Source organism: Fukomys damarensis, unplaced genomic scaffold, assembly GCF_012274545.1.
Source record: "Fukomys damarensis isolate Sample0158 unplaced genomic scaffold, DMR_v1.0_HiC HiC_scaffold_15, whole genome shotgun sequence".
Lineage (NCBI taxonomy): Eukaryota > Metazoa > Chordata > Mammalia > Rodentia > Bathyergidae > Fukomys > Fukomys damarensis.
The window spans coordinates 11,208,007-11,222,302 of NW_022900927.1; the positions used below are offsets into that span (position 1 = coordinate 11,208,007).

General features: G+C 38.7%; 1 pseudogene; it reads right to left on the bottom strand.

The window, feature by feature from the left end:
• Nucleotides 1–10,852: 10,852 nt before the first annotated feature.
• LOC104874001 lies at nt 10,853–12,528 on the bottom strand (annotated as a pseudogene).
• Nucleotides 12,529–14,296: the final 1,768 nt, after the last annotated feature.

The window sequence follows — 14,296 nt, forward strand, 5'->3', positions numbered from 1 at the left end:
TCTTGTACTTCTTTCTTGCTTCCTCTGTACTTCTTTTTCTGCCTCCTAACTCTGTTCTCCAGTCCTGCTCTTACCCCCAGGCCATTACACACTCTCCTGTTTGAACACAGCAACCTATCTTTTCATTCTTCCTCAGTGACAGTTCTGAGTGGCAGTTCTATCATATAATAAGAACTGAATTGAAAAACCATCAAAAAATTGAGAAATATTAAACAGGCTCTACCTTGCCATGTGGCTCACTCTTTTCTCAAATATTGACTTAAATGAATGCATTACATCATCAGCACAAGAATCCAATAACTTACAGAATCATTATCATTACTCCCTTCAATCACACACATCTGAAAACTAATTCAAATAGGAAGAAATTACTTAGCTATTTTTAACACTTATTAAATTCTTGCATTCTAGACCTTGTTATAAGCACTTCACATATATTAAAAACAGAAGTATTTAAAACTAAGGTGATTTTAAAGTAACAATTCTCTATAATTAATTATTGGGGCATAAATTGCCACCATAATTGACATCTTATTTTTCACAAGCTTATCCATACATTTTGCAATGAACATAAGAAAAATATTAATAAATGGTGTTAGAAAAACTGGATTTCACCCTGCCAAAGATTAAAACTAGACCCTTATCTTTCACCATGCACTAAACTAAAATCCAAGTGGATTAAAGATCTAAATATTAAAACAGAAACATTAAACTTGCTGGAAGCTCCGCTAGGTAGAACTCTGCAAGACATTGGCATAGCAAAAGACTTTATGAACAAATCCTCAGTAGCACAGGAACTAGCAGAAAGAATCAACAACTGGGATCTCATCTTATTAAAAAGCTTCTGCACTATAAAAGAAACCATCAACAGAACTAAAACACATCTACAATGTGGGGAAAAATCTTTACCAGCTGCTCCTCAGACAAAGGACTATTATCAAGGATATATAAAGAACTCAAAACAATCAGTCCCCCCAAATATAAAGATCCGATTCAAAAAATGGGCATCTGAAATGAACAGACATTTCTCAGACAAAGAAGTAAAAGCAGCAAGAAAATATTTGAAAAAATGTTCCACATCACTGGTCATTCGAGAGATGCAGATGAAAACAACACTGAGATTCCACCTCACCCCACAAAGAATGGCTGCTATCAAGAAATCACACAATAACAAATGTTGGAGGGGTTGTGGGGAGAAAGGAACCCTTCTTCATTGTTGGTGGGAGTGCAGACTGGTGCAACCACTATGGAAATCAATATGGAGATACCTCAAACAGCTGGGACTAGAGGTTCCATTTGACCCAGCCATCCCTCTGCTGGGTATCTTTCCAAAAGAATTAAAAGAATCATATCACAGCGATATATGCGCACCTATGTTTATAGCGGCACAGTTTGTAATAGCTGAAACTTGGAAACAGCCCATTTGCCCATCAGTTGGAGACTGGATAAAGATGTGTTTTTTTCTATAAAATGGAATACTATGCAGCCACAAAGAATGAGAAATTAAAGTCATTCATAGGAAAATGGATACATATTGAGGATATACTCCTAAGTGAAATAAATAAGTCACACATGTGTAAATACCAAATAGTTTCTCTGTGTGAAAAACTATAACAGTATGTAAGAACCTAATGATATAACTGACAATGTGAAATAGGAAGAAAAGGGCTAAAGGTATAGGCAAAGTGGGAAGGGTAGGGGAACGGTAATAAGGGAAAAGAAAAAAATATGAGAAAATGAAAAAATGGAAACAAAGTCTTTGTAAATGGGGAGGGGAGGAGGGGGTAAAGGGAAGGCAGGGACAAGAGAGAAAAATGAGAACCAAGAACAGTCATGTAAAGGTACAAGATCCCAATGATGGATGTAACTGTACTGTTTACCTAAAATGTACCAATAAACTAATGAGAGAAAAAAAAGAACATAAGAAAAATATACAAATCCATTATGTAAAAAAATAATAATCCATTATTAAAAATCAAAACTGAGTTCACTATGTAAGTACACATAGCAAACAATAAGATATGCATCAAATAAGCAATAAGATATAATTCAAATTATCTTTTTTATAGATACAATATATAAAATCTACTGAATATCCTAAACCAATATTAAATTAATAAATATATTGGTTCTCTATCATCAGCAGACATTACAGACCAAAAGCTATATGCTAAAAGGAATTACAAAAGGGATACTTCTAAAAGGGCTTGGTATTCTAAAAATGAGATGTTTGGAGCATAACTACTTATTTTTTAACCTAAATATTTCACCTCTTAAATTACAATAAGAGGAAGAATACATACCCAAATGTTGACAAGTTCATATTTTTATATGTTTGAAACTTACACTGGCACTATAATAATCCCAGGTAATTTTTACTAAATCTTGAAAATTATATAATATGAGCTCTATGTCTTCACAAAAATACATGTCTAAGGACAAATCCATGTAAGAACAATTTAGTATTCAGTTGCAAGATTACATACCTTTTTTAATATTTCATTAAAGATATCCTCTTTTAACATGCTTTCTATAATTAGCACTTCAAAACAAATGTATTACCCATTTTTTATTAAGACAGAGTAAAGAGGACTGGAATTTATTTTCCAGCCTAAAAAAGGAAAGAAAAAGGGTGAAATATATGAAATTCTGGTTGTTAGGACACCAGATCTCTCGCAGAGATAGAAAAAAATTAAGTTATCACTGTTATGGTCTCAATTTATTGCACCAACTTCCAGGCAGTGACGAGAAAGTGGTGGAGCCTGGTGGACAACTTGAACTGAAGTCAGAGTTGATAGTTCACAGACACCAAAGTGGACAGCGATCTGAAAGTGAGAAAATTACCCAAGAGGGAACTCCTGAGACCAGATGTCATCTTCAGTGAGCAGCTTCCTGAGCAGGGCTTATGTGTAAAACACCTCCTTCAGCCCAGGGAAAGCTACCCCTCTACCAAAAGATTAGGAGGCAACATTATTCACCACATAAAGCAAAACAGGATTGCCTCTTTCTATTCACTAGACTAAAAAAATAATCTCCATTTTCACAGAGTACTAAGTAGGATATTCAGAAGGGACTTATATCAATAGTGGGGAATAATTAGCATTAGATTAAACACTGTTCTAGTTTCACCTAAAAAAATTAAAAACAATACCAAAAAGGCTGAACTTGTTCCAAATAACTTAACTGCATATCAAAACAAAGCTCAAGAATATTTACAGGAATACAAAAGTAGCACCCAGAAAGTTAAATTTCTACAATGTTTAGCACCCAATAAAAGATTACTAGGCCTGAAAAGGAGAAACATGATCTATAATGACATAAACAAAATCAGCCAATCAAAAAGCTGATGACTGACATAAATATTACAATTAGTACACAAATAAATTAAAACACTATGTGCAAAATATTAAATAAAAACATAGAAGAGATTTTTTTTTAAGGACCCAAATAGGAATACAAAAATATCCACCATCCAACAATGTAACTTGCATAATGTTGGTCCACTCAAAAACCACCAGGCATGAAATGAAAAGCATAATAAAGGGACTAATTAATTGATAACCAATAACTGACAGAAATGTACAGTTACCACACAAGAACAATGCTGTCTGGTATAACTCGCTGTATCTTCAGGAGTTAGAGTGGAACAAGAAAGACACTAAAAGGTATAAATGAGACTTCTAAAGATGAAAAAAACCACTATGTCTGGGTGGAATAATACCCTTATTTCAACACACTGTTTTTAATTACTAAAATCATATACTACAAAAGGGAAGATTAATGAACATGAACATAGAGTAATAAAAACTGTCTGAAATGAAAAAAATTAAAATAGAATGTGTTTAAAAATGAATAGTATCAAAGATCTTGAGAAAATTTTAAGTGGCCAAATATAAATGAGTATGTTATATAGATATACTAACTACCCACGAGAGATGTAGTCATTATGTACTGGAAACATGTACCAATAAAAATAAAATACTATATACACAAATACAAGTGAAATGCAATTCTCAAGGATAGAGATGGTAAAGGGCATAGAAAAAAAAATGGGGCGGGTACTGGGGATCGAACTCGGGTCCTTGAGCTTGCAAGGCAGGTGGCGGAACCACTGAGCTAAATCCCCGGCCCAAAAAATTATTTTTTTAATAGCAAAATTTTTTCAAATTTGATAAAAACCATAAAATTACAGACCTCACAATGTTCAGGGAAACCTAATCACATTTTCTTGAGCAGAATTCCAAAGGGTAGGAATGCAAACATATACATAATGAAAACTATACAGAAAAATAGATTATAATAAAATTGCTCAGAACCCGGGATAAACACTTCGTGAAAAGGTCAGGTGAGAAAAAATTACACCATGTACAGAGAGAACCAGGTAAAGAAACCCAAGGATTTCTTATTGGAAACAACACAAGTGAGCAGACAATTGAGAAATATTTTTATAGTACTGATGGCACATAATTGTGCAAGTCTAGCATTGCATGCTTATGAAAATAACTTTCAGAAACAAAGTTTAATAAAGACCTATCTCAGCTGTACAAAATCTAGAAGAAAGCCTTTAGTGATGAGCAAACTCCTACTATAAGAAATGATAAGGTAAGTTCTCCAAGCAGAATGGAAACCATACCATCCAAAACTATGAATACACAAAAAGGAGTGAAGTGAGCTGTACATAGTAGCTGCATGTGTAAATAAATGTTTTTAATGGAGGAAGTAAACATTTATAATAGAGTAAATATTTTTATATCACAAAGCCTAAAAACAACACAAAGATACTATAGTATAAGCCAATAACTACACACTCCACTTCCCTCTGAAGTATTATAGCTGTCATTTATAAAAAGTATTGCATGTTTGGTGTCGTGTCCTCTTAACCAAAAACATTATAAGTGTGTTTGTTTTCAAGCCTTTAGTATTTGAAATTTTCTAATAAATTTTTCTTATCAGTATTTCCTACCTTTATTTTGTTAGGTCCACTTGTCTAATATTACCACATGTATTTAAAACTCATTTGATTAAAAGTGAAATATTGACATGGTAAATTAAAAAGTCAGAATGCAGAATAGCATCAAGTTAAAAGTAAAAATCTCTCTCCCCTTAGCACTGTCACTTCCTTTACCCTGAGGTAACCACTCATTAGTTTCTAGTTTTACTGTTGCTGTGGGGATTCTGTTAGGACTTTGCTTAAAATGCTCTTACCTCTATTTCTTGATTTATAAAAATACAGCACATCCCTTTTCTCCCTTTTATGATAAATGATGTACTTACACTAGGACTCACCTCCCATATTTACTCTAAATCATATTACTGTTTTTTACATTGCTGTTTATAGCCCTTTCATTGATCACTGGAGGTGGTCTTTATATCCCTGACTAATCAGTTTGAGCTGTTTTTGTGCTGTGTATATAAAAACATACACTAACTCAATCTAGGAAAATATGCAATGCTTACTGCAGATGATACCTATTTGGAAGTATCACTTTTATGAGATATAGTACAACCAGACAGAGTCTTGGCATGAACAGGGTGAGTGTTTCTTTCCTTTTCCTTTTGATAATGTCTACAGGACTGAAAAGCTTGAGTCAGGGTTAGGAAGGAATAGGGAATTTTTTTAAAGTGCAAGAGTAAAATTCTTGAGTAATATTGGAGAGGAAGGTGTGACGGGGTGACTGGGTTACAGTTGCACACCACTCCTAATTGAAAATCTTGATTAGAAAGCAGAGAAAAAGAAGAGTTTTTGGTGGCCACCATTTTAGACTTCTATCAAAATACCTATAGATTCGAAAGCAACAACCCACAACAATAACAAATACAATAATGAACATCATGTTTTCAATACTAAGCAGAAAGTACACTGTGCTGATATTTTTTAATTAAATTATGGCTGATAGACCGCTTCAGTTCTGGCAAGTTGTCCTTCTGTTCATTTTCACACCTCCTCCTTTGTGTATTCACATATTTCCACAGCCCACCGTTTAACATCCAGCAAGTTAAGGAACAGTCAACATGCGCTCATATGCATAATAATATTCAATGTACTCAGACAGAGTAAAACGCTGCTGGCACACATCCAAAAGTCTAATTGGGGGATAAGAAAATATTACAAGGGAAATAATTCTATTAGATCTTTTAAAGATTGTAAAATTTAAAATCCATGAAAAATTATCACATTATAAATTGTAGCACTTTTTTTCAGTCTCACTGCTATTCTGTATTAAATGCACAAGATAAATTTGTTGTCCTCTCATTACCCCTCATCTATGTTATGACCCACTCCACTAGCGCCAACCCTTTCTACCTTTCATTTCTCTTCTTCACTCATCCAGTTTCTGGTCTCATATGTCTTGTGACCTATTAATTCTCCACTGCACTGGGATTTCACAGCTATGACTCTGTTAGTTCTTGTGCTATGGTTTAATACGTGAGTTGCATTGGAGAATACATCTCTCAGTTTTAACAGTGTGATGGTTCAGATCTAAAGTGTTCCCCAAAGTTTCATGCATTCAGAATGGAAATACTGTAATTATCAGGAGATTAATCCATTGATGAATTCATAGCTGAATGTGTTGTTAGGTGGCAGAGCTTGGTAGAAGGAACTGGGTCTGCACTTTCTTCAGAGCCATGCTGGATTGAATAATACTCTACAGTACAGTATGTGCTTAAAAACACACACAGAAAGGCTGTATAGCAAGTGTACTGAGACCTGTCTAAGAGCATTATCTCAAGTAGAGGAATCTATGACCACATGTCATAGCAGGAAAGATGACCGTGTTCATTGTCGAGGGGGGAAGATGACCACAGTCATGTTCATTACCTAATACAGAGTTTGCAAATGGAAGCAAAAATCTGGTCAAATACTTCTGTTCACAAACCAAGGTATCACTACACTTAATCCAAAAATACAATGCAAAGAGATAAACATTGTTATTCCAAAGGGGAAAAATAAACAGACAGAAAAGAACAGAACTACAACAAGACCAAAACCAAACAGGGCAAACATTAAGTCCAGTAGCTCCATGCCTGACATCCAGGCCACACGGTGTTAGGATGTGACTTCCAGAGAGCTCAGGCCACCCAGATTGTAGGCCTTTTAGGGTTACAGCCCACATGGCCTCTGTCCTGGGTTGATTCCATCTGTGGCCTGCACCTTTCCTTTGCAAACATTCTACATTCTTGATGCCTACAAGTTCCTGGAGTCTCCACTGCAACTTTGCCTTCATTCTTATAGCTGCACATATACACATGCAAAAGCACCCCTCAGGGGCATATTTCCTGGCCTCTTAGGCCTTCCTTTGAAATCTTGATGGAGGTCTCCATGACCCACAACTCACATTCTGCATGTCTACACAGCCAGTATCATATGTACAATGCCAATTCAAGCAGTAACCAGGCCCCTTTGTACAATAGCTGTAGTGGTCTCTTCATGCCTAGGTGAATGACCATGGTGAAATGCATACCAGGAAATCAAAATATTCCCTAGGTGGCTTTTCTCAAGCTGGAGTTAGGGGTTCTCTTCTCAAATGAAAAGATTACTCTTTTGCTCCTTGAGCCTACAATAGGTGAAATCTTGCTGATTTTTTAGATGCCCTGAAATTGTCTTTTTCTCATTTCAGTTGAAAATACATAGTTTAGGGATGGGGATTTAGTTCAGTGGTGCTGCCGCCTACCTCACCAGCACAAGGTCCTGAGTTCAATCCCTGGTAACAGGAAAAAAAACATGGTTTATTTTTGTTTTTGTTTTCCTAGTACCAGGAATTGAACTCAGGACCTTGAACTTGAGAGGTAGGTGACAGCACCACTGAGCTGCATCCCTGGCCCAAATGGTTTATTCTTAATGGCACTGATCTCTTCAGCAACCATAATTCCTTTGGCTCAAACATTACAGATAGCTCCTATCAGGACAAATTTTAAGTGTTTTAAATACTTCTGCTTTCTGCTCCTGATTTCCACTATATATCTGACTAAAAGTAGCCAATACTCATGCCACACCCTGAATGTTGTGCTGCTTTAAAATTTCCTCCTCCAGATCAATAAGTCTGTAGCCCTAAATTCAGCCTTCCTAAAAGTCTCAGAATATGAGCAAAATGCACAGTTTTCCAAAGTGCAACATGTATGGCCTTTAATCCAATTTCCAGTAGAGTCCCAATCCCCAAAAGAAACCTCAGGAGCTTGGCCTACCCAAATGCTGCTCTTCTGAGTACCAACCAGAATCACCCATCACCCCTGGCTTGCCACATTCTAGGGCTTCTCTTGTCTACATCTTCAAACCTTTTCAACTTTTTCCTCAAACCAGCTCCAAAAGTTTTTGAACCACACGGTCAGGTATAGTCACAGCAACAACCCTACTTCCCTGATACCAGTTTTCTAAAATAGCATTCTCACTGCTGGGACAAAATATCTGACACCCACAACTTAAAGGAGGGGAGATAATTGAGCTCATAGTTTCAAAGCTTCAGTTCATGGTCAGCTGGCTCCAAGGAAGGAAGATCATGGCAGAAGGACACGTTGGACCAAAACTGCTCAGTTTATTGCAGTCAGGAGTACAGTAGGAGAACATTATCAGTGAGCTATCCTCCAAAGGCACAACTCCTAGTGAACCACCTCCAATAGGTCCCTACCTCCTAACAGGACATTCAGCTATGCACACCAATGGGTCAATCCACTAATGAGTGTAATGTTTCCATGATCTATTCACTTCTCCAGGAGTCTATTGCTCCAGTCAAACTGACAAGCTTAACTGTTACAACTTCCAATTAAAACAAATTCAAAGAAAATTACCCTAAATAATGCTAATTAGCCAGGGATTTAGCTCGGTGGTTCTGCCGCCTGCCTTGAAAGCACAAGGACCAGAGTCCAATCCCTGGTACCAAAAATAAATAAATAAATAAATAAATAAATAAATAAATAAATAAATAAATAAATAATGATACTAAAACTACTAAAAATCAAAAGGAAAAAAGAACTTTGAGTTCAAGGACAGCCTGGGCTACAGAGCAAGACTCTGTCCCAAAATAATCAAAAAAATAAAACAAAAATGGCAAAAAGGACATTTTTAATAAATAAATCCACCCTAAAGGAAATATTAAAGTGAGTGCTTTAGAAAGAAAGAACAAGATAATATAGTATGAAAATGTAGGAAGGAATACTCTTTAACAGAAAGGTTGAAAATGTAGGAAAACCTAAATGAATGCTAACTGTCCAAAATAATGATACTGTTTATAACTAAAAATATACAGAAGATACACAATAATAAAACATAATGAGGGAAGAAGTGTATAGAATTAAAGTATTCTGAGGTTCTTTTGTTACCTAGAAAATTATAGAAGTATTAATTTATATTAAAATTAGATATGAACAAGTCAAGGTTGTATGGTACAACTTTTAGTAACAGCTACAAGAAAATAAAATTACACATAACTAACAAATCCATAGAAAGAAGAAATGAAACAAAATATTTAACCCTAAAGAAAGTGGGAAGGATAAAAAAAAACAGAGCATAAGAGTTGAAACAAATAGAAAACAAGTCATAAATCTAAATATAACCCTATCTATGTTACAATTAAACGGATACTTCAATTAAATAAACTAGTAAAATACCTAGATTAAAAAATAAATTTGTATTTGCTGAGGTAGGCTTAAATATTAAAATACAGAGATCTGAATGATATGCCTACCTAGATGGACATGGATGTAATTAATATAACCAACCTCTAATGAAAAGAAGAATAATAGAGCTACATGAATATTACATAAAATAGATTTTATATTAGGATGTATTATAAGATGTAAATGAATAAATCATCATAATAAATAGTTTGATGCACCAGAAAGATATATTAATTTTTTTTCAGGGGGCACTGGGTTGGGTTTATTGCACTTGCAACAGAGTTTAAATAAATCCCGGGAATCCAGAGCTGAGGGGAGGGGAGGGGAAGGGTAAGTAGGAGGGGAGAGGCGGCATCTGTACAGCTGGCAGGCAGAACCCAAGTCCTGCAGGCCCACTATTCCCCTTTCCAGGGGAGAAATGACAGGGCCTAAGTCTGCAGGCTGAGCTTCCATATCTGTTGACATCACAGCCTCATCAGGGCCCTGGGCAACTCCTGACTTCTCCCAAGTCAGGGCTGAGGTGGGCTTGTAGGCCCCAGTCTAGAACAGAACTACATGTAGTCCTGGATCTGCTTCGATCAGGTTATCAATGTCTGAGTCTGGATTCCAGATCAACCCTGAGCCCCAGACTGGATCTGGTTCCATTCGAGTTCTGATTCCTCCTGGAGGTGAGTTCTGGGCCAGCATCCACCTTTGTCTGGGGTCTGTCCTGAGCTGATCTTGGGGAAATATCCATGGTTAGTGGTTTTTGTTGGCCCACCAGGATGGGGCTGCTGCAGCTGCCAGGTCTCACTACTCTGGTCTCAGGTTCTTAGCTGCGGTTTCCAGTGATCTTTGAGAAGGCTGACATATCCTTGCAGGCTGGAGATGGACCAGAAGTCCTGATGGCAAGTGTGGTCCAGGGAACTGAATTGGATTCCCTGGTTATGGTTCCAAGTTGTTTTCAGAAACTCTCCAAAATGCAAAGGCTGAAGAAAGGCTGGGGCCTCTGACCTTGGGTCTTAGCCCTCCATCCACAAGAGGGCTTGTAAATGAGGGTCCTTCACAGTGCATGGGGAGAGGGATCCCCAGCTTCTTACCTGCCTCCCTGGCTCTGGCCCTTCTAGTATGTCTCTGAGCTAGGGAGAGAAGCTTCTCCCTGGCCCTCAGCACCTTCAGAGAGTGCCCAGTCCCCACCCATCAGCAGCCTGAGGGTGGAGAGACTGGATCTTCAGGATTGGAAGTCTGTGATAAGGAGGACTCAGGCATCGGAGGTGACTGGAGGCTTCGGCTGAGCTTTTTCCATGGCAGTGCCACATGGGAGGGAATGTTTAAAGAATCCAGGCTTGTAGAAGAGATAGAAAAGCAGACCTAGGGATGGAAGCCCAAAAGGATGGCTAGGACAATAATCCACAGTGGGACACCACTGCTGCCTTCTGCCTTGGTCCACTGCACAGCTGTGGCCACCTAAAGTTTCTTTTGGAGCAGTTGCCAGGGCAGGATTTGGCAGGGAATCTTCAGGGCTCTGTACTCAGCTTCAGGCTGCAGGCTGAATGGCTGCTGCTCCTTCTGCAGGAAGGTCTTGGCTGGGACTCGGAAATGCAGCTGCAGACTCAGGCTCTGTTGCCGGGGCAGTGGCCCAAGTTCACAGTGCAGCCTGAAACACTCAGCTTCTGGGCATTTCAGAACTTGCAGCCCAGAGGCAGCGCTCCCAACTAGAGAATCTTGACTCTGCAGGTGGTGTGATCTAACTCCACGCTCTGCAGGTTGGGGGTGTAATTGGTGGTGCAGCTGCTCAGTCCTGTAACCCTGGTCACATAGAGGAGCTGATGACCTTCCCAAGTCTGGGGACAGCTGATATCTAACACACCCTGGCTGATGGAGCTGGGGCCATGGTAGATGAGCTCACAGACGTGGTGGACAGCAGGGCTCACATTCCTCTCTGACTGAGGTTGGTTCGGGGATGCCAGTCACTGAGTGGGAAGATCACAGCCTCTGGCTTGGAGAAACCATTCAGGGAAACCTGGGCCTGAGCCTCCACAGAGAGCCGGAAGGAGATCACGTCACTCTGCAATTTGTTGAGATTCTTGCTGAGGATCTGGAAGTCAAACTGGATGATTTCCTTTGTATCCTGCAGATGATGGACAGTGAACCAAAGGCCACCCCAGAAGCTGGCTCCTGTCTTCATGTGATTTCCCAGGTCACATAACAGCAGGCTCTGGTTCATAGTAAAATAGTCACCGCTCAGGCTGGAGAAGTTCCCTGGGTTTCTGACAGCTTCCAGAGGGGCTGTGACATGCAGCTCAGCCTTGTAAGAACCACCCTCACCCACATTCTGGGCATGGAAAGTCAGGTTCATAGAGTCCTTGTTATCCAGGTATACGTGGTTCTGGTCCCCCAAACACTTCCAGCTGGAGATCTGGCACACAGATGTTGTCTTCTCTACAGTCCAGCAAGATCTGAGCCTATCCAGCTCTTTCTCTGATAATGTAGAACTGGCCAGAGGCTACGGCTGTCTGTGGGAGCTTTAGGGTCCAAGGAGAAGTTGAGGACAATGTGAACTGTGGAGAGTTGTCTCAAACTTCTGACTCGTTTTGGGGGTAGATCTTCATCTCTCTGCACTCCTCTTGATCTCTGTTCTAGATGAGCAGTCTCGGTCAGGGTTGCTTATTTGGAGGCCAGAAATGGGGCTCACAGTACCCCTCCTTTTTGCTTCTGCCAGTACAGCTGGAGCTCTACTGTGAAACCAATGGAATTAGGGATGTGTTTTCCAGAAGCACTGAGACAGAAGCCAAGGTTGAGGCAGGCCACAGGATTGCCCTCCAAGCTGCAACTGCATTCCTCTGGGTTGAATATGGCAGAGAAGATTGTGAGTGAGGTACTGGCAGACACAATGGGGTGACCCCTCTACACAACAGCCGTGTCCACACCAAGGATACATTAATTTATTATTTGTATGTACCTAATAATGTAACTTTAAAATACATAAAGCCGGCTGGGGATTTAGCTCAGTGGTTCCAACTGCTTGGCTCACAAGCACAAGGTCACAAGTTCGATCCCTGGTACCAAAAAAAAAAAAAAAAAAATCATAAAGCAGATGACAGAACTAAAAGGGGAACTAGATCAATCCAAAATCATAGTAATAGATCATAACAATGTTCTCAGTAACAGATAGAACAGATAAAATCTTACTGAGTATATAAATTTGAATAATATAAATAATAAACAACATTTATAGGATACTACACCTACCAACAATAGAATATATATTCTTTTCAAGTACACATGGCTCGAGCAAATGCTGAGCTAAAAAGAAAAATGTGATAAATCTCAAAAGTTTGAAAACAAGCAGAATATTGTGTAATGGAGTGGAAGAAATTAAAAATCATTGCAAAAAGATTAATCCAAATGATAGAGAATTAAGCAAAGTGTTTTTGAAAATCCTATGGCTCAAAAACAAAGCATATTAGAAATTAGAAAATATTTTAACTACATGATAACAAAAACCAAGATGTCTCACAATTTTGTAGAATGCAACTAACAGTGCTTAAAGGGAAACATAATTTTGATTGCATTTGTTAGGAAAAGGTGAAGGCTGAAAGTAATTATCCAAACATCCATTTCAAGAATTCAGGAAAAGAACAATGAATTTAAAGTAAAGGGGAGAAAAGAATACAGATGAAAACACTATAAAAGATTAAACAAATTTATAAAATAAAGAATCAATAGAAGGAGAGCCACGCCTGCTCCCGACCCAGCAGCCATCGCTCAAGCGCCGGGAAGGTAGCCACGCGGGCGCCCCTGAACCCCCATAAACCCCCCCCCCCGCACTCTCAGACCTCCTGACTGTGCAAGTCTTTGGACCCACTCTGCAAAGACAGAGGTGGTCATCAAGGGTATTTTTCTGAGTTCCCAACTTTGAACATCTTTAAAGAAAGGGTGGGGGAAACCTGTAATAGAACATTGCAGAGTTCAACCATTCAGAAGGATGGGGAACTCAATCTGGGCCTTGCAGCCTGAGGTCAGTCAGCTTCATGGGGTTCAGCAATCAGCTAACTGAGATCAGGGGTCTTGCATTCTCGCTCTGTCTGAGCCATTAAATGGTAAATATACTATATTGAAAAGTTTGTTCACTGCAGACATGTTCTGGACTGCTTCTTGATTTCAATTTAATTCAAATGATTTAAGGGTGATAGACTAGTGACTACCACAGGTGGTCAGTGTCCAAGTTGTGCTTGATCTTAATGTGTTGCTGATTGTATCAGTTGGGGTAAAGCATTGCCGTTGATTTGATAAGCTGTTTTCTATGATGTTATGAAGATGAGAATGACTGGGGGTCGTTAGAGACACAGAAGCTAGGGTGCAACTATATCAGGAAGATTTGGGTGATAATCCAGAGATTAAACCAAGGACAGTCCGACAACAAAAATTAAAATGAGAAAAGACTTAAGCAAGACACAAGGACAGACTTCCAGTTCACCAATGGCAAACAGTAGGGCAAATGAGGATGAAAAGGCCGATAGTGAATCACCAGGACACCGTGAATTCAAAGCACAGGAAGTAACCAAACAGATCAATGAGACTCTAGAAAAATTCAAAACAGAACTAATTTCCCAGATAACCATAGAGATAGTGAGCAAAATGGAAGTCGTGATTCGAGACTCTAGAGCAGAAACGGACAAAAAAATAGATGAGCTCAGGACCA